The 25279-nt window shown below is 33.4% G+C and overlaps 3 long non-coding RNA genes across 8 annotated transcripts in view; 2 read left to right on the forward strand and 1 right to left on the reverse strand.

Annotated features, from left to right (window-relative positions):
- The window catches only part of LOC143231812 (uncharacterized), a 36177-nt gene extending 34176 nt beyond the window's left edge, over nucleotides 1-2001 (forward strand). For 2 of the 5 annotated variants that reach the window (XR_013017208.1, XR_013017209.1), the window contains one exon: nucleotides 898-2001. This is a non-coding gene — a long non-coding RNA (uncharacterized LOC143231812). The remainder of the gene's footprint in view (nucleotides 1-897) is intronic. The other 3 variants (XR_013017212.1, XR_013017211.1, XR_013017210.1) reach the window with 2 other exon arrangements.
- The window catches only part of LOC143231811 (uncharacterized), a 184050-nt gene that overhangs the window by 48213 nt on the left and 110558 nt on the right, over nucleotides 1-25279 (reverse strand). The gene's annotated exons all lie outside the window — the stretch shown is intronic.
- LOC143231809 (uncharacterized) overlaps nucleotides 2786-25279 on the forward strand; it is a 109186-nt gene continuing 86692 nt past the window's right edge. Inside the window, exon 1 of the long non-coding RNA XR_013017200.1 lies at nucleotides 2786-4033. This is a non-coding gene — a long non-coding RNA (uncharacterized LOC143231809). The remainder of the gene's footprint in view (nucleotides 4034-25279) is intronic.

The raw sequence follows: 25279 nt of genomic DNA on the forward strand, positions 1-25279 counted from the left end.
AAAATATTGTAATATTTATTATGTGTATAAAATATTGTAATATTTATTATAAAATATTGTAATATTTATTATGTGTATAAAATATTGTAATATTTATTATGTGTAGAAAATATTGTAATATTTATTATGTGTATAAAATATTGTAATATTTATTATGTGTATAAAATATTGTAATATTTATTATGTGTATAAAATATTGTAATATTTATTATGTGTATAAAATATTGTAATATTAATTATGTGTATAAAATATTGTAATATTTATTATGTGTATAAAATATTGTAATATTTATTATGTGTATAAAATATTGTAACTTCTTCTCTTTCTAAAAGCTTCTTCCAGGGAGCTGTTTGAAAGTACGTTTAAAAGTGTAATGTTTTCATAACATTATATGTTCAGGCTTCATTTTAAAACTATTATAGCAGGCTTTGAAGTTTTATTCATGAGCCAGAAAGCTTGAATTATGAACCTATATATATGTATGCGTGTGGAGCTAAGCTGGGAGAGTAAACCTGTTTAGCGAACTTGGGTGTAAAAACAAACAAAACACGAAATAAGTACAACGTAAGATCAAAAGAAAAAACAAACAATAAATGCAAACTTAAGAACGCACGTGTCACCGAAGCAACCCAATTAACATTCTCAACTTATTGACACTTTTGACTTAGTTATCGGTGAGTTATGAAGTTAAGAAATAAAATAGGTTTCTTTGAATATATTTATAAGTAAAGCGTATATTTGATTCAAGTTTTATGACTGATCAGAGTGACATACAGAGCTGCAATGTTAGTAACTGTCAAAGTTTAATGTCGAGAACCCAAATATTTTTTTTCCTTTTGTATTTCACCCCACGAATGTTTTATTCTTAACTTATATCTGTTACATATATCTTACAGGTGGAAACTAATCCCATAGCGGATGGATATCACGAATCATGGGCGGATCACTGTATGTAGTGCTACAAATCCTAATTGAACTGTCCGAATTCCTCATACCACATTATAGCGAGACCAGTATGCCGTTTATCTGCTTTGTTTTTCCATGAAAAACGACCATCGCCGCCCGAAGACCTGATTTTCATGCAACGAAGGACACCACAAGCGTAAACTTCACTTTGATCTTTAAGAGGATAATCATTCAAACACGCTAAGCCTTCTTCCATGTTTTACGAAGTTCGAAAGTGAAGTGTCGAATCGAGAAAGAATGATGCGGATAAATGATGAAACAAAAACATCACATTTAATATCTGTAACATACATGGCAGAACTATATAAACACATTTCTTGTTCAAAGCCAATTATCTTGAAAACGAATTATATGGAATGTATTGTAATATGTTTATTAAAGATATAACAATTCAAATCCTATTAATGTTCTACTACTGAAAAATTATATTTTGGAGCTACTGTTATAAATAATAGCGGTCTATTAAAATAATTATATATCAAAATGAAGCAACGAATAAAAATTTTTTCTCCGTCTAAATACCATCTCATAAATACAACGTGGTCCGAAGTTTTAATTATTCTAATAAACATATTATTTGTAATTTTCAGCTACTTCAAACCAACCTATGAGGACAGATGGACAGTACGTAAGTTTGCTACATAGATTGACAAAGGACTGGAAAACAAACGTTGTCTCTTTCTTATTCCGATTATTTTATGAAAATTTATATATTAATTCTGTTATATGTTCGTGCTTAGACTAAACAATGTGAAAAGTAAACTGTACGTCACAATGTGATATCAGTTCTATTAATTCAGTTATATGTTTGTACTTAGACTTAACAATGTGAAAAGTAAACTGTACGTCACAATGTGATATCAGTTCTATTAATTCAGTTATATGTTTGTGCTTAGAGCTAACAATGTGAAAAGTAAACTGTACGTCACAATGTGATATCAGTCTATTAATTCAGTTATATGTTTGTACTTAGAGCTAACAATGTGAAAAGTAAACTGTACGTCACAATGTGATATCAGTCTATTAATTCCGTTATATGTTTGTACTTAGAGCTAACAATGTGACTTTTCAGATTGAACATTACAACAATTCCGATCTGACTTTTCATGCTACGTAATATCTGTTTTTTCACATGTAAAATACTGTATGATTTAAACTCAAAATAACTTACATTATTAGGACTAAGATTTTACGGAAACCTAACAAGAAATACGACACGATGAACGGCTTTCCTTGACATCTATCCCCCGGTTGGTATACCTGTCAAGACCTTGATAAACGTTCAGGTGGGTAGGGAATTAAAATCTTATGGGTTTTCCATGGTTAATAAAACGTAATGGCGTCCCTGTAATGCTTTTGTACGCACCAGAATTGTACTAGTCTGACATCAAAGTAAATAGTTCACCTAGGACGCGGGTAAAAGCAGCAATGAATATCATGGGGATACGAAACTCTGGGGAGGTATCATGCCAGAAAAATGAGAAAGATATTTTTTCTCATGCAGAGAAGCGAATCTTCGATAGCTTAAAGTTACTACATGCGATATCAGAAGTTGAGTAAAGGGGGGAGCTTTATGCTAAAGGCTATGTATTAAATAAGAACACGATATTAATTTTAAAAACGCTGTGGAAGGTTTATGAAATAGTAAACAAGCTCATGCTATTGTGAAATATCACGTAGAGTTTTGAACAACTTTAACCAATTACAGAGTTCAATAAAACATAGCGAGATACCGTAGGAATTATCGCTTTAAGTGAATTTTTTATTATATTATTACTCAAGGAAAAAGGACAGCTCTTCCCAGTGGCACAGCGGCATGTCTGCGAACTTACAACACTAGAAACCCTGTTTCGATAAGAGTGGTAGGCAGCACGCAGATAGCCCACTGTATAGCGTTGTGATTAATTACAAATAAACAAACAAACAAAAAGGAAAACAACTTATAAGAGAAAAGTTGAGATGTGGCACAAATGTTCGCACTTGTCTCTTATCTGTGTTCTGGAAAGCATTCGTATGGAGATATTTCTTTCCCTATAACAGGCGTTACATTTATACAGCGAACATTTTCACAATCGGATTGTGTCACACTTGTATAACGCAAATTCTATTTCTGAATTAGTTTAGCTCTGGATGGCTACCCTACTGGTAGAAACTTAAGAATGTGTTATCTAAATCACACGTTTAAAGGTCAAGAAGCACAGAGCATGTAAAATATACATATAAAAAACAAGGCTAGTGAAAGATTTTGTTGACGTTCTCAGGTCACAATATTACTCCCTTATTGCGAGGCGGTGACGTTTATGTTACACCCTCCGGGATTTCTGGGTGTCATATCCGGTCCTGCGTCTCTATCTAACTACTCCTTACACAATGAAACATTGGCTCATACATGCATGTTTGTGTTAAGAAAAATAAACCAATATCTTATGGAAAACACAGACCGCCGTATTAGGGCAGAGGTTATCGAAAAGTTTAAACGCATTAGAAACTGACTTATTGTGATAAGTGTTGCTCATTTTCATTCGTAACGTTTAGTTAAACAAATTCCGTCTGATATGTCATCATACATGATGGTGTAGCTGAAACCATGAGTTTCTGTCAAGTGTAGAGAATGCGTTATGTAAATTGTCTTACAGGAAGGATATAATGTTCGAAATGCAGCATCATAATCGGTAGCATAAAGTCGAATATTACAAGGAACAAAGTGAACGTAGAGTAGTTTGTTCCACATCTGTTTCTTTGTGTTAAGATCTTTAAAAAGGATAATAGGGTAAGTTTTTCCGTATTGTTCTTCCGAACGGAAACGAACACCAGATTGGAAGATTTCTTTATTTTGTTTTATGACAAAGGCCGTCATAAATCTATGAAAAATTTATCACTGTGTCATAATCGTAACCACGTAGCCTACAAAGGAAGCTGACGAACGCTTCCTGCAACATTTAGTATTCAATAAAATTACTGTTCTGTTGAGAAGACGCGTCTACTGTCCAGCGGAGTTTCAAACAATGGTCGAGGATATAGACGAGATACCCTTCAGAAGTTGTAGTGTTTCACACGTGATATGATGTGAGTGTGCATTTTGTTTATGTCTTCTAGTGTTTATGTTCTAAACGTGCACAAGCGCTGTTTTACAGTTGGTATCCTGCTGGTGTCAAAATGTAGACTGAAACATCAGCACAATATATTCAGTTATCATACTTAATATAAAGTAAAGAACTAGAATGTAACCTAGTATATTCAAATAAATAACAAAATATTGAAAGCCGAGCATAATTTTCACTATAGATGTGACGGGTTCTCTAAATTGTAAAATATATATATATTTTTTTAGAAATAATTACGAGAGGCCCAAATCAAATGAGAAACTCAGTTTTATCATGTTATGCTTCGGAAGTTGGAAGGTATTTCCCAGACCCGTAACAGAGTAATACGCGCGAACACACAAACGATACGGCGGATGACTGAACAAGTCGGGGCCGGCACGGATAACGCATTTCTACAACGACATTAACCTCTTGAAAAATCTTATATCACATCGTTTGGCTGGCTTATGACGTTCTTTTATTGTAGTCATGTTTGCTATCGTTTTTATCTGAATCGCTAAAGACCTAGCACACTTTACGGCTCTTAGAAGTAATTTTAATCATTTCTGACTTTACGAAACGATGGAAAATAAAATAAATATATTTTACCGTATCATTTCTTACACAGAAATCAAACGGTTCACTCTACTAACACGATGGTAGTTTTAAATATTTAGAGATTTATATATCGTTCTTATCGGCAGTGATGCTGTTTTTAACGTTAACAGCGAATCTTTAAAATCCAATTGAAATCCATATAGAACGTTTTCACTTTAACAGAAATATTATAACAATTATTTCCTATTTATGGTAATATAAAGAGAAATAAAAACGTTTGGTACGTTTTGGCAATATGAGTGAAAAGTTTCAAATAATTATTTACTTATAAATATACAAGGCAAATAAAACGTCAGGAAAAGACTTAACACAACTCCTTGATATTGGAAGTGAAATACGAAACGTTTTACCCAACGAAGAATATTAAATAGCATAACATTATTTAAGTGTTATGGACATATGGATATATATAACACATTTCTTCAATACTTAGGCATTACGCTCTATAAAATTACCATGTTAGAAAGTACACTGAGAAAAAATTTGGTAACAACGGCGTTTCCTTTGTTTATTATTCAGACGTCTACAAACATCGGACCTTAAACTACCAAGTTGTTAATTTCAATCAAGTTCGTTGAGGGTTGAATTTCTATAGTTTCAAGATTTTAACTCAAATAATCAGTTTAAATATGCCCAGATCTTATTCATTTCTTATCTTAACTTAATAACAGAGTTATCCGTTATCAAACATAAAAATTAGTGAGAAATTATTATGAAGATAATATATAAAATGTTCGATTTTTACATCCAAATATCAACGTTTCTCTTCTCAGAAATGTTTCATTTTTTTTTTCTTAGCGCATGTGTTTGATATTAAGATAATAATAAACAAATGTTTTAAAGTTTGGTTACCTCATCTTCATTTAGCTGTACATCACTGTAGTTAACCTGAAAAACTGATCATTTTTTCTGACGTTTACATACAGCACGAGACTAAAACGTAATACTACCTTATACGAAGCACAAATGTTTTTTTTTTTATCAGGTAAAAAGTATCACTATTTGTGTATGATAGGTTTGGTTTGAATTTCGCGCAAAGCTACACGAGAGCTATCTGCGCTAGCCGTCCCTAATTTAGCAGTGTAAGACCAGAGGGAAGGCAGCTAGTCATCACCACTCATATCCAACTCTTGGACTACTCTTTTACCAACGAATAGTGGGATTCACTGTCACATTATAATGCCCATACAGCTGAAAGGACGAGCATGTTTGGTGTGACGGAGATTCGAACCCGCGACCCTCATATTACGAGTCGAGTGCCTTAACCACTTGGCTCTACCGGGTAATATTTATGATAAGAAACATTGATGGTTGAAAGTAATACTTAACGTTTGCGTATAATATGAAATATTGTAATATTTATACACTGATGAACAGTGTTTACATGCAACAAAAAACTTAATGTTTATGTACGAAATGAACCGCTAATGGTTAAATAAAACATGATGAACTGATATGTTTTGGGGGGCATTGCATATAGAGTGAATCTAATTTTCTCAACGATGCATTATAACGAATACGGAATGTTTCAAGAACGTTACAGTGGGGATATTTTGACCACAATTGGACTGAAAAACGAAATTTAATAACCGCTAAAAACAGTTAAAATGCCTCGTAAATACTATATAAAAGTGTAAAATAGGCTTTTGTTTAAACAATGAGACAAGAAAATACCTCCGTAGATTTATTTTCATAAGACTTCGCAGTAACAAAGCATTCGTAACGTAGACTGCGCCATTAGTTTGTGCTATCTCACAGTTTTGAAGAGATGACGTGTGTTATAGTGATATGACTCGGAGCATCTAACACAGTCCGCATAATTCTTTCACCATTTCCGATTCACAACGTCTCTGTTTTTCTCTCACGATAAATATGCCATGTTTATAATGAGTCTATACCAAATCTCTGTTATGTAATAGATCTAATTTTGATTCTCAGGAACTCTTTGGATCAGGAAAATAATTCCGCAGTGTTAAGCCTATCCTTTAAAAAAATGTTAATTTTTTTGAGCTATTTAAACTTAGCAATTTTCAAACACGTTAAAACTTCATATGTAGATATTTTCAGAAACATTGCTGGTTGTCTTCAAGAATTTAATAAAAACCAACGAATTTGGTTGTTACACTTATTCCAAACGTTCGTTTTAACACGACTTCGTACAACTGAAGAACACGTGGAGAATAAAGAAATACAACTTTCAAAGGTATTTCAGCATAATGCACGTCGAAAAGTGTTACTGTCGTATAGGATTTACTACTGTGATTTGTTGCCCTAGGAGATTCTACATCACGCCAGGAATGTTGCCATAAATTGATGTACATCAGCCTGCTGTATGATGTACACCCAATAAAAATCTTAGTTTCTGTATATATATCGGCAAGAGGGGATTTATTCCAAACATGTCGATTCTGCCGTACAGCTACGTCTATCTGGGAATCGCCATTAGGCGAGAAACACCAGCGACATGCCTAGCACGCGGGAGTATTATCTCGTGCTCACACAATAACCGTAAATTATGAAACTTTAAGCCTTCAGAAATTGAATCAGGGTCGTTTTGCAACGCCAAAAAAACCGTACCACTGCCTACGGTTTCGCTGAGCATCATCTCGTCACAGACTCTTCTTATTAAGTAAAAATCGACCGTTAGACGTTCGTTAAATTAGTATTTTCACATGTGAGGTCTAACATTACGCCAGCAGAGCGTACGTGTTTCTATTGAAAAAACACTTACGCTAAGAACATGATGATAGCCAAAGAAACGGATCTGGTTTGTTGTTGTCTTTGTTTGTCGGGATATTGCCAAAAGACTGTGTTTGTGTACATATACATATACATAAATCTGCAATGAAATTTGATCTACGTCAAGTTCAAATACGTTAGAATGTTTATTTTCAGAGATACACTACGGAACATCAATGGAGAAATATTTAATGTTTGTGTTTCTGAAGAAAATATTTTTAATGATATACTATTAATTATGTATAATATAATTAATGATATAAAAAATAAGTAACATTCAGGATTCATTATTCGGAGCTGTTTATAATGTGTCTGGAGATAATAAACCTATTTATGTGAAGAGCTATTACAAAAATAAATAAACTTTATTATAATCATTCCTAGCCGTAGTTCCTTGTTTCAATGGTCTAAGTAACCGTCAATTATGTTATCTTTATGTTTTATGACATATAAACAAAGCATTAACTCTAATATATTTTATTGTGCACAGAGCTCAACTCTTGATATATATGCTGTGTTTGAAACGATTTAACTTCCTCGCAGTCAACCGTGCGAATCAGATAATAGCACGTAAAAGAAATGTGAAAGTAATCCGTGTAATCCATTTCAGATAAAATGAAGTGCTATTACGTTTCGTGCACCGAATTTTATACCTGGTCTTATACAGAATCATAAGTTGTTGGCTTATGCGCATTGTTTCTTGGAAAAACAAAGATGGCGACGACCCTATGACCTTTATGGAAATTAATTCAGAATTAGAGAGCCACTAAGAAGTAACGAGTGTTAACTGGGTGGTCCTACTAAGAAAGGGGCTCCGTGGGCTGATGGGTGGTTGGGTGACTAGGACGATGTGGCTCACCTTCAAACTGTTCGGCGTATAAACTTGTCAGAGAAAACGTGAATTTCTTGCATATATTGTTCAAAGGGGAGGTATATGTTTTCTACTGAAGTTCCTATTGGCAGGTTTTCAGGTGATACGTCCCACCCAAACTAAAAAGTGATTTATTTGCAAAGTTTGATTTGTCCATCATTAATCCCTATTTCGAGATTATTTGAGACTATGTGCTGATTTACGATCACCAATAACTGTCACTTAAAAACAGTAATATGAACGTTTTGTGCTTCGTATCACAAAATCAGTTCTATTTCGTTAACCTAAAATCACCAACAAACCTAAATGTTTTATACGAACGCATATCTATAGTTCTATTCGTACACAACCAAAAAGTGTCTCTGTGTTAGTAGGCAATTAAAAATACTCTGTAACTTTTTCAATTGGTCTCAGGCGTAATCAAGATAGCAAAGAAATTCCCACAGCTGCATAATCCCGAGTGCAATTGGAACACATTAAATATTGCCACTGTGTTTCTCCACTTTCTTGTACTAAGTAACCTAATCAGTCGAATACTATAACCAAAGGTTTCCTTTCCTAATGGAAAAGTGTTCTACAAACAGTGCTGACTGACCTTGGAACTTTAGTTTCTCTGTAAAGTTGAGGAAAGTGTATTCTTTTGAAACTCGATAAACGCAGAAGTCTAGCGAGCTTTGTTATGTAAATAAATACCAATATTTGTGCTGGCAGGGAATATCCTATAAATCTTCGTGGTCACTTATGGACCAGACAGTTCTTACTTGAAGATCTGTGTGAGGAAGCTCACGTGAGTTCTATTCTAGAAATCCATTACATTAAACCTAGGCATTGCTGTTACATTTACATAAAGAACATTCTAGAGAAATTATATGGAAATTGTATCATCTTTTAAAAGTAATGTAATCAGAAAAAGTTTTAAAGTGCATACCAATAGAACCACAGCTGCCACTGAACAGGTTTCTCCATTTTAAACGGCCTGGCAGTAACGATTAAAAGAAAGACGTTCGAACTAAGCCTAGTTTCTCTAATTACGCAGTAACAACAGCTTGGAAACCATTACCTTATTGCTTGAATCTAATAAGCTATAATTTTAGTGATACATGTACAGTATATATAGAACTGGGTATTATGACGACCCAGCAAACTCTACGGATATAAATGCCGATTATAAAAGTTAACAAAATATTTGCATACAGGTCTAGTTGTTGGGAATCAAACTCTGAACCAAGGTAATGAAGAAGATGCTGTTATGTTGGAGTATCTTTCCTTCCGTTGTTATGGTTAACAGAGCTGTCGTGTTATTTGTATTATTACATAGAATATATACGTGTGTTCTTATTTTTATGTGTCATCTTTAGCTTGTCGATTGATTAAGACCCCTGTAAATTTGAAAGTTTACAGCAATAGAATTCGAGGTTCGATCTATGAGGTGGTCGCATAACAAATAACCAGTTGTGAAGCTCCCGCAAAAAAAAACCAAAAAACGAACACCCAAATAAGCTTTAAATTGTCACTTATTATGCGGGGTACAGAACAGTTTTTTTGTCCTATACACTTTAGGAAGTTGGAGCTACAAAGATATATATAATAGGTCTTCCTACGTTGTTGCTCACCAGATTTTGTTTTGGGAGGTGGGGGGGCTAAAGTTCCGAATTTCTTTAGTAAAGACAAGGAGGAGTGAAAAAAACTGTTCAGGGCGGAGTGAGGGCTGCCACACTATACGTTAGCACTTCCCCTACGGCCTCCAGACGCCATCACGTCTGCGATGAACCAACGGCAGTTGAACTGTTGGTCTGGGTATCAGCCCACACTGCTAACACACTATGGCTCGAAATGGCTGACTCACTTTGTGAACATGGAAATAGAGGTACAAACGAAACAGTAAGTTTGCAATAAGATAATTGCGTCTTTTCTCAAATACGGTGTTCTCGTATTCTAATACCAGAATTACACGTTGTTACATTAGCAGTTGTTCACAAACGTGAAGATTGAACGTAAACAGTTGTCTACACCTTCCAAACACACGCTTCGTGTAATGTAAACAAGTATGGAATTCAACTAGAAATACTAACCACACGGAAGTGAACGTGCTTATAATCAGAAACAGATACTAAACACGTATTTACTAGCTATAAAGTCTATCTGTTTTAAAGGATATTGTGACAGTGATTTCTCGATGTCAAACTGGATTACGACATGCACGCTTTCACTCACTGAACATTACATGTTATCATGTAGAAAAAAACATTTAAAACACCAAGTGTTAGGTGCAAGTGATAAACATGATTTGTAGAGCAATAAAACTGGTGAACGCTCGCTTAGCTACTGCCTGCTATACAGTGGCTCGAGTGAAACCTTTATGTTCCCAGAATGCATAGCGAGCTTCCTTCGCCCATTAGCTGCTAATATTATTCAGACATTTCGTCTCATTTATTTGGGCCCTAGACATCTCGAGAATTTAGATGCTCATCAAAATGACATACAAGATCACTACAAGACGAAACGCAAGATCATTAACTTCAAATTTCGATTGATTAAAAGTGCTTGTGATCGTGATGTCATGTTAATGTCGAAGCCTGCAGAGTGGGATCTTTACGTAATCTACTATACATCAAATTAAAACGTTAACGTCTCTAAGTAGACAATAAGAGTAAAATTTGAGACCCAGGGATCACTTGATGAATAACGTATGCTTCACCTGCAGGCATATTCAAAACAACAATGTTTTATTCTAATATGTCTAGCTTTACTTTCTAAAAACGTTGCAGTTAAAAAAAATAGTCCTGTGTGACATTTATAGACCCATAAACATTTAGTAATTGTAATATTCTCTAATAGTTGAAAATAGTCCATATAAGTTTGTTTCTTTGTTTTGAATTTCGCGCAAAGCTACTAGAGGGCTAACTGTGCTAGCCGTCCCTAATTTTGCAGTGTAAGACTAGAGGGAAGGCAGCTAGTGACCACCACCCACCGCCAACTCTTGGGCTACTCTTTTACCAATGAATAGTGGGATTGACCGTCACTTTATAACGCCCCCACGGCTGTAAGGGCGAGCATGTTTGGTGGGACCGAGATTCCACATAAAGCAGCTGAAGATAAATCTTAGTGAAAATAATTTTTGAAATTATTTTTAAATACGTAATTTTTTTATATCCATGGCCTAAGAAAACAAAATAACTTTTTTATCTGTAAGTCTTCCTTTTAAATTATTTTCAACAATACTGCAACTCTGGAAAAAATTAATTAATTTTGTAGATAATCTGCACGAGTAAGAAAAAATAATATTTTTCTTGTATTGTATTGTAGACAATAAATATTTGTATTGTATTGTAGACAATAAATATTTGTATTGTATTCTCCCAGGTATACAATAAATATTTGTATTGTATTGTAGACAATAAATATTTGTATTGTATTGTAGACAATAAATATTTGTATTGTATTCTCTCAGGTATACAATAAATATTAGTATTGTATTCTCCCAGGTAGACAATAAATATTTGTATTGTATTCTCCCAGGTAGACAATAAATATTTGTATTGTATTCTCCCAGGTAGACAATAAATATTTGTATTGTATTCTCCCAGGTAGACAATAAATATTTGTATTGTATTCTCCCAGGTATACAATAAATATTTGACTTATAATTACAAACTTTTTAAAATAATTTGATAGTTTTAATGCTACCTCAATATATTCGCTATTTTTATTATATGACTACATATGATTTAGCTTTATTTATTGATTGATTTATATTTACAGAATAAAGCCTAAACAGCTTTAGAACAGTTAGTTTTAGACTTTCTGGATAAAATTTTATGGAATTAAAGTTCTAAATTACTCATAGGTTCAGGTTCGTTTGATGTCTTTATGGGATGACGTTTTTTTAAATGTAATAGTATTTCTACTGTATTCACTTTAGAATAACATATAAATTATATATACATCTCAAGGTATTTGTTTACTGACATGCCTCAATTTATTAAGCGTATATGAAACTTTATGATCAGGTTTCGGATTTGAGTTAGATGACCAATATCCAAGTCTGACGATAAGTGTACTTAAATAATACTATCAGTAAAATAAGTCTATGTGGTTAAAACATATAATATCTGTTCCTGTGCGACTATATAACATTAAGAGTTGAATACACTTTTTCTTCACCTCACCAATCTATTGTACAAGGTTTTCTTATAGTGACTCCAAAGTCATACCAAGAGTATGTTTGATACATTTCACTATGATATAGGTCCAGGTTATTTCTCTTCGGTTAACTTGTGTTCAGGGTTACTAAATTCTCCATAACTAATGTAACCAAATAACACACGTTGATGAAAGTGTAGATTGAACTGAACCCCTCTTGAATTGAGATTTCGAAATTAGACGATTTTTAGACAAGTAAGTTTATTTTTAATATGTGCATACGTAATAAGTTGTTTGGGGCTTTGTGATGCAACATATACGTAAGTAATAGGTTGTTTGAGTGCAACATATACACATGTAATAAGATGTTTGTAGCTTTATGGTGCAACATATACACATGTAATAAGATATTCGAAGCTTTATGGTGCAACATATACAAAAGTAATAAGTTATTTGGGGCTTTGTGATGCAAGTTGTTTAGGGCATTACAGTGCAACGTATACATCAATACATCAATATAAAAGAGGAGACACACTATGATAAACACATGTTTAATTAAGTAGAGGCAGTGTTAAACAGATAGCGCAGGTTGTTCTTTTTTCAGAAAACAAACCAAGAACTTAAAACGTTCGTCAGTAAAATGTTTCAATAAAAAAGTTGAAAGGTTATATTAATGATCTAGAAAGTAACAGCGTCCTCTTTTTGAGTGTCTGCAGCTTGAATATCTAACTTAAAAACATCATCAGCCTTTAACCCTAAACTTCGTTCATATTTCCTCCCATAGACACAATCGTTATATACAGCTGGGTTCCAGAATAATTACTTCCTTTTTTTTTATTTGTTACTGTTTAATGCGATCCTATTAGAAAGCTTATAAAGAAACACTTGTAAACGGCGTTACACTAGGTGCATCCAGTCAAGTTGTTGTTCTATACAATTGTCTTTAAACCTTTCATGAAAGGAAAACGACAGTATACCGACTGTACTTATATTACAACTGTCATGTATATAACATCCCATAAAAAGTATTACTTACGATACTCATGAAAGACGAAAAGAAAACATGTTTCACGAACTTCCTCACCTCCGAACTGGAAGTCTTGCACTTTTTTTAAGCCTTAAAGTGATATGAACTACATCTGCTGATTACACAGCGTAATCTTTGTAATCTGCATCTGGATTAAACTAAGTAAGGACAAAACTATAATAACAATAATTGTACGCCTAAAAAACAATATTTTTGAAATCGTATGCAACGTCACGCGAAACCAATATGCTGTAGGCTTAAAACGGTGAAGCGCAAATGGATAAATTGTGTTTTGTTTTACAGTTTTGCAGTTTAACGTGAAATAAACGTTAAGTGGAGAAACAGTCGATTTAAAAAAGGGTTAACCTTATGAAAACGGTAATGTTGAAAACAACCATTGTAAGGATACGAATTCTTTGCAAAACGGATGCTACAATAGGCTGATCCAGACTGGATTGGAAAGCATTAAAAACATCCATTAAAGACTGGTTTTATAATCTATTATAACTTTGAAGATATGCTTAATATAATATTCTGGTCAAAAATAAGAAAAATAAAGCATAGTCATAACGTAGCATACTGTAATTTCCCTGTCTGGAAGATCCAGTTATAAGTAACGTAATTCATTTGAATTTTTTACGATGATAACTTAATAAAATATAACAAGAAAGACATACTTATTCATAGAAACAATGCCATAATAAAACATAGCAAGACTGACATATCTGTTCATAGAAGAAAATACTTTAATTAAACATACGAATACTGAAATATTTCTTTACAGGAAGCAGTAATGTAATAAAACATACAAATACTGAAATATCTGTTTACAGGAAGCAGTAATGTAATAAAACATACAAATACTGAAATATATGTTTACAAAAAATAGTAACGTAATAAAACATGCAAAGACTGACATATCTGTTCACAGAAAATAGTAACTTCATAAAACATACGAAGACTGACGTATCTGTTTATAGAAAAGAGTAACTTAATGAAACATAGAAAGACTGACATATTTGTTCACAGAAAATAGTAACTTAATGAAACATGCAAAGACTGACATATCTGTTCACAGAAAATACTAACTTAATAAAACATACGAAGACTGACGTATCTGTTTAAAAAAGAATAACTTAATGAAACATACAAAGACTGACATACCTGTTCACAAAAAATAGTAACTTAATGAAACATATACTTGTATAAAATATACAATGTAACATATACTTATATAAAATATACAATGTAACATATACTTATATAAAATATACAATGTAACATATACTTATATAAAATATACAATGTAACATATACTTATATAAAATATACAATGTAACATATACTTATATAAAATATACAATGTAACATATACTTATATAAAATATACAATGTAACATATACTTATATAAAATATACAATGTAACATATACTTATCTTTAAGCTCGTAACTTGTCATTATGTTAAGTTAAACGTGAGAATGACACAATATTTTAAGGACTGTGTCTGCTTGGAGTCTAAATGTAGACCACGTTTTAATGTCCAGGCAGATGGCTTTAACAGGTTGCTCACCAAGATGTCGTCACACTTACACTTCAAATAGATGTTGTCATTAAAATTAATTTTAGTTCATTCTGTGTAAACAAGGTGCCGTAAACAAACTGTTGCATCAAATAAAAACTTTCTTTGTTTATATAAATCTATTTGGAGTTTTGTTTTTGACATTTTATTACAGAGGGACAAATAGTTTATCAACTACAATCTTATATTCTCTGCATAAATTTCTTCACAGAAGACAAAATTAAAACAAAACAAAACGTGGGTATTCCAAAACAAAACCCAGACGGACTTAAGAGATAAGGAACAATGATTCCTGACTCAGATGTTTGTGTCAAAACTTTGAGTATATATACATGTTGGACACTATGGAAAAAAATAAAACTTAACGAATACGTCTGTAATCACTTCACCTATTGCAAAATAAAGGCAAATAACTTGAATTATTTTTTAAAAAGAGATAATTGTTTGTTTTGAATTTCGCTAACCGTCCCTAATTTAGAATTGTAAGACTAGCGGGAAGCCAGCTAGTCATCACCACCCACCGCCAACTCTTGAGATTGACGGTTACATTATAACGTCCCTACGGTTGAAAGGGAGACGATGTTTGATGCGAGCGGGATTCGAACCCCGACCCTCGGATTACGAGTAGAACGTCTTAAGTCGGCCATGCCGGAACGAAAAGAAAAAAGAAAGAGAGAAACTGATAAAATGTAATGTAGAATCAGTTTAACACTGAGTTCATTAATACATTTACAAACTGTTTGGTTTAAGATAACGAAATTAGTTCGCAAGGCTACTTGATAAAGTAGAATTATAACAGCTTAGTTTATTCTTTTGCTTAAATTTCCAGTGACGTTATGTGACGATAACCCACGAAAATATTATTATAAACTCTAGACCTGAGCAAGCTATCTACTTATAGAAAAACTTAAACTGAATACAATTAATTAAAAATACGTTTAGTACGGTCTAACTTATAAAGATATTGTTTGTTAGATGTCGTTAATGTTAAAATTATTGTTACACTGAGATTATTGCTAATACTTTAATATTTTATAAATATTACCTTCAACGAATTACCCTTTTTTGTTTCAATAAAACTAACCAACAACGTTGTGGCTCAAATCTTAAACTAATTGTAAACAGCCGTACGACCCCGCATTTGATTTGCACGAAAATTTAAAAAGAATTCTCTGACCTCTTAAACTCAAAGTTTTGCCGTCTGATTTTGGAGCTAGCTCTGTTGTAAATGATTTAACAAGAACGTTATTATTTGTTATGCCTAATCTAATTCTCAATTTCGCTTGAATTTCAATGATTTTCGAAGGTTAAACAAATATGAAAACTAAAGAATCTTTGATTTTCACAAATCGTGCTTTTCTAAGAAGGCCGCGCTAGTAAATTAGTTTTCCTCTGATTATCTTCCCTTCATGCTCAAAAGTGCAAACGCATATTAAGTTCACAGTCTTCCATTTATATAAAGAAATGTTCCAATCAAACTACAGAACCACTGTTAGGTATAACACGGTCTTCTGAGCCTAGCCAGTGAAACACTACTTTAGTAATGGTATTATAAATCTCTTCTGTCATATCATCTCTACTGCAGAAAGTCCAGGAAAACGACGGCCATCCTCATAAGTAAGTCCATAACAAATTGCGAAAGTATGGGAGGAAAAAGCTATTTTCATGAGCAAATATCTTCAAGTATTAAGTGCTGAGAAAAAAAAAAGAACAAAAAGAAACGTGGCTAAAAGGACAAGTGCGTAAGTAATCTTGTCAGATTCAGAGTCAGACCCTTTCGAGTTCGTTTTCTTTGTTGTTTGTGAGGGCTAACGTAAGAATCGTTTTTTTGTTTTTAATTTCGCGCAAAGCTACTCGAGGGCTATCTGCGCTAGCCGTCCCTAATTTAGCAGTGTAAGACTAGAGGGAAGGCAGCTGTCATCACCACCCACCGCCAACTCTTGGGCTACTCTTTTACCAACGAATAGTGGGATTGACCGTCACATTATAACGCCCCCACGGCTGAAAGAGCGAGCATGTTTGGTGTGACGGGGACTAACGTAAGAAACAAGAGAGATAAATTTCCCCCCAAAAAAATAATATGAATAAACTGTTTATCACGAAGAGGGACAGAATATTTAAAATAAATAGAAGCAATCTTAGTTTTGAGTTCACTCATCGTAAGCATTTTTATTAGAGGTTTCACAGTATTACCTTAAAGGAAGAATACATTTTTAAAACAGATGTAACGTTTTGATTAATGAATTAAAACATTCTCGGCAGTAATTCAGCATAATACAACCACTCTAAACTTGAGTAAATCAGTTATTTGGCCGTAAGTTAGGTGTTGCAGTTTATATGATGTTAATTACATACGGGAGGTAAAGGGATGCCAATAAAGAGCTACTGAGTAAGAGTAGGCTTTCTTACATTGACGACTTTATACTAAAAACAAAACAAAATATAGGAAGTATCGATACTGTAATTATTACGACGTGACTACGTTCTAGCACAACTAATAGGAAAGCCATTAGAAATTCAGTTACTTACAGCGTCTCTTTCTGAGATTTTTTTACATGCTACAGTTTTACAGTGAGGTATAATATATTTTTTTACACAGGCACGACGTTTCGATTGCTCATGAGATCTTTCCTGCTTTTATATTAACATTCAACAAATATAATATGGCATCGTCCTATTGCTGATTGTTCACTTGAATAGAAAACTCTCTTTATTACGTTGTTGTATTGTTGCATGTTGATTTAGCTGCATAAACCTTCTCTGTGACATTATTAGCTTGTCAAATGTCGAAGGGTCGTTTCTGTTTTAAAAATATTCTTCCCCGCTCTAGTCCCCCACTAGCAGAGCGGTAAGTTTACCGATTTACAACACTGAAATCAGGGGTTCGATTCCCCTCGGTGGGCTCAGCAGATAGCCCGATGTGGCTTTGCTATAAGAAAAACACACACACTCCTTGCTCTAACGCCCCCGGTATGGTCAGGTGGTTAAGACACTGGACTCGTAATCCGAGAGTCGCGGGCTAGAATCCCCGTCACACCAAACATGCTCACCCTTTCAGCCGTGGGGGCGTTATAACGTGACGGTCAATCCCACCATTCGTTAGTAAAAGAGTAGCCCAAGAGTTGGCGATGGGCGGTGATGATTAGCTACCTTCCCTCTAGTCGTACACTGCTAAATTAGGGACGGCTAGCGCAGATAGCCCTCGTGTAGCTTTGCACGAAATTCGAAAGAAACCAAACCAATCCTTGCTCTAAACGCTACATCTTGTAATAAAATAATCATAATTTAGCTCAAGTTCGATCGTTATCTTGCTATCTAATGTTTCCAAACTGACTTTCGAAGTTTTGGGATAAATTAAAAACACGTGCTCCTAAATTACTGAATTTTAAATAAATGTCCTTTACATCCGTTTCTCTTTGAAAAGCAATTTGTTAAAAAAAAAATGTGTGTCAGTTAATGCGGTTAACTTCCTAGCAAGCGCCAGTGAGAAAATTTTCGATAATCATAAATTCTGTGCAAGTTCTGTTACACGTGTTTAAGGTCGCGTTCATTGCTGTTTACCGTACGATGAATCTAACCTTGTTTTACTATCACAGCTTCGAGTGATGTTATATTTGTTGGAGATGAGCTAAAGAGAAACCCAACGACGAGAGTCGAGTCGGTCAACCGGTACAGCTGTTCGGGGTGGTCTGAAATCTCAAGTTCTTACTTTTGTTGAACTAAGCACCTGCACCGACCCCACGCATATCCAGATGAAATATACAGAAGTTAGGTGCAAGATTTTTGGTATGGACAACTCAATTAATAAGAATGAAAATGTATAAATTTTAAAACGTGTAGACACAAATATTCAATGTGCGTCGTGCAATCAAAACATAACTTATGTAATTATTAGCAGTTGAGTTGGAATCCATTTCCCGATAATGCTCGCCTTTTCAGTCGTAGAGGTATTATAAAGTTGTGGTCAATCCCACTATTCGTATGTAAAAGAGTAGCCCAAGAGCTGGCGGTGAGAGATGTTGGCCCTCTTGTCTATTATTTTAAAATTAGGGATAGCTAGTATAGACAAACTTGAAAACTGAAAACAAGCGAGTTATTATTATAACTCGAAAAAGGTTTCTTTTTTCAAACTTCTCAGCTAAGTGAGACTTAAGTGTTTCAATACGCGAAGGATTAATAATATAACAAACACACGAAAGTTGAAGATGAAAATAGCTTTACCAAATGTAAGCCACCGATATGACAATTTAAAGTTTAGTGTAACACACTTTATGTTTTGCAGCAGATTCAGATATTTTTGGGGCACAAGATCAAATAATCTTGTATAATTATGCAGCCAGTTCCATAGCCTACTTTCTGGGTAATGTTGTATTCAGTCACGTGGGACTTTAGGCATGCTGGGAGCACGAGCTCACTAGTATACTTTTCGTCATAATATGCTATAACTCTTCACTTTAATCGTTCGTAAATGTCAGTAATGCTTAGTTGATGGTTGAATGGAGGGTATCGAGTGCTTCGAGCTTTCTGTCTAAAAGAAGGAGTATAGGCGTATATACATATTTCTACTAGCTGATCATTAGTCAACCAAAACGCGCCTCCTGCTATACTCGTAGAATAAATATATTTTTAATTTGCATGAGGATTTATTAGAAAAAAATCAAAAGAACGTCCAGTATTAATCAACTGATTGTATTTTTTCCTAATCACAAATTGTATGGATAGCGAAACAAAAACAAAGTCTGATATGAAACCAATATACAGTTTCCATCGGAAAATAAAAGTAAAGAATTCTGCGTGAATTTGGGCTCTGCACTTTGCGTTGTAAGAGTGACGTCAAGCTTGTTCTTTATGGAGCTCTCAAAGACAGCCGAAATAAAACATAATTCATCCTAACATCTGTTTATAGCACTTATGACCGTGTAGTAGCGTTTCCAAAGGTAATGTGCGTTAGCGAGTAGCATCCTGGAAAGAACAAATAGCAAAAAGCCAAATTTAAACTTTATTATAGTACGGTTTAGGATCTACCTATTATACATTATTATTAGAGTACGGTTTAGGATCTACCTGTTATACATTATTACTAGAGTACGGTTTAGGATCTACCTGTTATACATTATTATTAGAGTACGGTTTAGGATCTTTCTGTTATACATTATTATTAGAGTACGGTTTAGGATCTACCTGTTATACATTATTATTAGACTACAGGTTAGGATCTACCTGTTATACATTATTATTAGAGTACGGTTTAGGATCTACCTGTTATAATTATTATGGTTTTTATTACACATTAACAGTTTATTTGACCGGATGTGGTTTACTGTATGACATGTTGAAATCTAGGAGAATATGGAGTGTTTGTAAGAATGCCAATCAACTCCAACTGTTCAATTAATAAAAGATCAATAGTTCGCGGTTGGGGCTGTTCACTAGTTGTCTTTCTTGTCTGGCAACTCAAAATTTCGAAGACCTAGAGCAGATAGTCCTCGCATGACTATTTCTACAACAAACATAACGTTTATACCTGTTATAACATTATAGAACGATCTGTTACCACGATGAAAGGGCAATACATGTTTGGTGCGTTTAGGATCTACCTGTTATAGGGATTCTAAACATATATATATATATATAGAAAATTTATTCAGTTATACATTATTATTAGACACAGTTTAGGATACCTGTTATACATTATTATTAGAAGTTTAGGATCTACCTGTTGACATTATTATTAGATGGGACTGTTATACAGATTAGTGAGTACGGTTTAGGATCTTTTTGTTTATCTAATTATTTATTCTAGAATACATATGAATAGTGCACTCGTGTAGTCCCAAAGTATTACTACAATAAATAATTAGATAAACAAAAAGTAATTCACTAATCTTACAGCCCCATGTGATAATCATGTCATGGTTACTTTTGTCGTATATTTCGAAGACTTAGAGCAGATAGTCCTCTCTGACTATGTGTCTGTGTAACTGAATAAAATTTGTATATATACATATATATGTTTCGAATCCCTGTCACACACAAAGAGAGAGAGATACCAAAGTAACCATGACATGATTATCACATGGGGCTGTAAGTTGTTTATCTAATTATTTATTGTAGTAGTATGGGTGACGGTCAATCCCACTATTCGTTGGTAAAAGAGTAGCCTATGAGTTGGCGATGGGTCGTGATGGCTAGTTGCCTTCCCTTTAGTCTTACACTGCTAAATTAGGGGCGGCTAGCGCAGATAGCCCTTGTGTAGCTTTGCGCGAAATAAAAAAAATATATACATATATTCTTTTTCTTCCAATCGTAAGTTGTATTGACATATATATATATATATATATCATAGTATTATTCACATACTTAAACTAATTTAGATTGCTGTAGGTGAAGTAAAAAGAACTGGAAACCACATAGCTGAAGTATGCTTATCTGGAGTTTACTTACTGGTAGTAATTTGTTTTGTGAAGTTACAGATTTTACAGTAAGTAAAAAATATGCTTTTAAACGGATACGATGTGTTCAGCATTGTTTTGATCATTCTCAGTTGTAGAAGTTTGAAGGGTAGTTTTTGTTCATGTTTACATCAACGTTTAACAATGTTATAAGGAAGGTGTTTGTAGCTAAATCAACATCCGACAATAATATCATAATTGCAAAACAGAAGGTTTTTGTATTTCCAATATAACAATTTCACAAAGAATGCTTTTGTATTTATATAAACATTCGGCATTAGAACAATGCCATATTATACTATTGTTGAATACTAACTTAAATGCAAAAAACCTTCCTTACAGTTAAAGCTTGTGCAGTTGAAAGTGATTACGTCAGCAATGACGACGTCGTATCTGTTTAAATAAAATTTGTCTCCTTACTGTAAAACTGTAACTTATTTGTCTCCTTACTGTAAAACTGTAACTTATAAAAACATTGTTTTTACAATATCCTTCTGGTTAGATGTACTAGAACGTCGTCCTATCAAAATCAATACTGTGACGATTATTCCTGTATTTAATCTTTGGTTTGTTTTTTAATTTTGCACAAAGATACACGAAGGCTATCTGCGCTAACCGTCCATAATTTAGCAGTGTAAAAAAGTGGGAAGCCAGCTAGTCATTATCACCCACCGCTGCTCTCTTACCAACGAATAATGGAATAGATTGTAACATTATAACGCCCCATGACTGAAAGGGCAAGCATGTTTGGTGTGACGGGGACTCAAACCCGCGACCCTCAGGTTATGAGTCGAGCGCCTTAACCATCTGGCCATGGCGGGCCATTAATTCTTTTGTGAGATTATTGATGCCGTAGTACTTGGTTGTTTTCTTGGGATTTCTTAACTTCCTAAATTTGAATGAATATCGTATGAATTGCAAATATTAACTGACGTTCAAATAATTAACATACCATTCGTTAATGAGACTGCATAATTCGTTTTTAACATAAGAAACAGCTTTTCTTGTAACCTCTTACATCAGTCAACAATGGTAACACCGTATCTTATGTTGAAAAACACTTCGTGTATAGTTTGGCACAGCTTTATTCCAAATAGAAAGGAACTTTCTTCTTTCCTTAAGAAAAGTTAAAATAACAAATGCCTGTGAAAAACGGGTAATTATTTTTTATTTAATCAGCGGCTGATAGAAAAATTCTACGATCACGTGACAATAAGCTTTCAAACGACGTAACAGGTTTATTCGGAGTTTTGTCACATCTCTGCTAACTTTCAAAGTTCTGTTTTCCATTGAAAGATAACGAATGTATTTGCTCATCTACAATAGCTGTTTTTTAACCCAAATCACTTTTGTTTTAACATGGACGTGACTGTAACTGATTTAGACATAATCAACGAAAGCACGAAACATGCCTATTACAAAAGAAACTTCGTTCCAAATGTTCCGGAACGTTGAAAATAGCTAAGTTCATGAACAACATGAAAAATAACGATATGGTTAAATACTTAACTTATCCGTAGCTAAGTTCAACGGTAAATGATTAGTAAAACAAATAGTTTTGTTGAAAAGACAGTTACCATGGGAAGTTTTCTGAAAAAAACCATGTGTTATCAGAGTGCTAACGCAACAGAACATTAGCCTGTAAGGATTGTTTTAAACAAATGTATTGGTCGTATTATTAAAATATCTTTTGTACGCTATGTGGTTTCATTAGTTATTATTATCATGAAACATTCTTACATTAATTTCCACAAACATTTATTGCAAAATAACTCCTTTTTACAACTTCAACAAACAAATAATTAAAACTTATATTTGCATTAAAATTTTGATTTAGAAGAAATGCGTATTATTATTTCAAATGATAACATTAAGACTTTATAATGTATTCACAGTACCTAAAATATTTTATTACGTACAGCGTATTTTAACGTCAACTTATGCACAATGTTTTAAACACTGTGTTACGTACAACATTCTTCTACTTGAAATTATGCACATATATTAACTTTATACAACGTCAACATAATTTACATTATGTAATATCAAAATGTTTTAATAACGTATAAAGTACAACTTTACATGATGCTAACATAATTTAACACTATGTTATACCAAAATGCTTTAACGTCGTATTAAATGCAATTGGTTTTAACATTATATTACGTCAAAATGATTTAAAACTAAGTTAACGTTTTTTAACATTAGATTACATACATAATGCTTCAAAGTTAGACTATGATTTAACATTATTGTAGCCAAAATACCCTAACATTATATCACTTTATCATGTTTTAAGCTCATGTTATAAAATTTTTTACTTGCAATAAAATTGATAGTTTTTACGGTTCTTGTGTGATAGTGTTAAGACGAGAACATTAGTGGTATGTACATTTAAAGTCTATCATATAGCCTTCAGTACTTTTATACCGTAAACAAACTTGAACCAGCGGTTAGGGAAAGACATAAATCAGTCGTAAAATTAAATACTAACAAAACTAATAGTTTTCAAGATTTTATGCCTCAATTACATTATGCATTATGCCCTCTCCAGCGGCTGAGCGGTACGTCTGCGGACTTACAACACAAGAAACCGGATTTCGATACCCGTCTTGGGCATAAAACAAGTAGCTCATTGGGTAATTTTGCGCTGAGCTTCAAACAATGCATTGTGTGCCCACATTCTACACATGTTTCCGAAACACGGATCACACTTTTTCAACTCGTACAAGAATTCGAAGTTTGTACATGGTGATGCTCCAAGCAACAGGTTAATAACCGTCGATAAAATCAAGTATTTAGTGGTGTTGTTAGGGTTGGATTGTGAGTTTCATAATGAAAAAAGAAATCAAGTATTTAGTGGTCTTGTTAGGGTTAGATTGTCAGTTTTATAATGAAAAAGGAAATCAAGCATTTAGTGGTCTTGTTAGGGTTAGATTGTCAGTTTCATAATAAAAAAGGAAATCAAGTATTTAGTGGTCTTGTTAGGGTTAGATTGTCAGTTTCATAATGAAAAAGGAAATCAAGTATTTAGTGGTCTTGTTAGGGTTAGATTGTCAGTTTCATAATAAAAAAGAAAATCAAGTATTTAGTGGTCTTGTTAGGGTTAGATTGTCAGTTTCATAATGAAAAAGGAAATCAAGTATTTAGTGGTTTTGTTAGGGTTAGATTGTCAGTTTCATAATAAAAAAGGAAATCAAGTGTTTAGTGGTGTTATTAAGGTTAGATTGTCAGTTTTATAATAAAAAAGGAAATCAAGTATTTAGTGGTCTTGTTAGGGTTAGATTGTGAGTTTCATAATAAAAAAGGAAATCAAGTATTTAGTGGTCTTGTTAGGGTTAGATTGTCAGTTTCATAATGAAAAAGGAAATCAAGTATTTAGTGGTCTTGTTAGGGTTAGATTGTCAGTTTCATTATAAAAAAAAGAAATCAAGTATTTAGTGGTCTTGTTAGGGTTAGATTGTCAGTTTCATAATAAAAAAGGAAATCAAGCATTTAGTGGTCTTGTTAGGGTTAGATTGTCAGTTTCATAATAAAAAAGGAAATCAAGTATTTAGTGGTGTTATTAGGGTTAGATTGTCAGTTTTATAATGAAAAAGGAAATCAAGTGTTTAGTGGTGTTATTAAGGTTAGATTATCAGTTTTATAATAAAAAAGAAAATCAAGTATTTAGTGGCCTTATTAGGGTTAGATTGTCAGTTTCATAATAAAAAAGGAAATCAAGCATTTAGTGGTCTTGTTAGAGTTAGATTGTCAGTTTCATAATGAAAAAGGAAATCAAGTATTTAGTGGTCTTGT

Source organism: Tachypleus tridentatus, chromosome 11 (genome assembly GCF_004210375.1).
Source record: "Tachypleus tridentatus isolate NWPU-2018 chromosome 11, ASM421037v1, whole genome shotgun sequence".
NCBI lineage: Eukaryota > Metazoa > Arthropoda > Merostomata > Xiphosura > Limulidae > Tachypleus > Tachypleus tridentatus.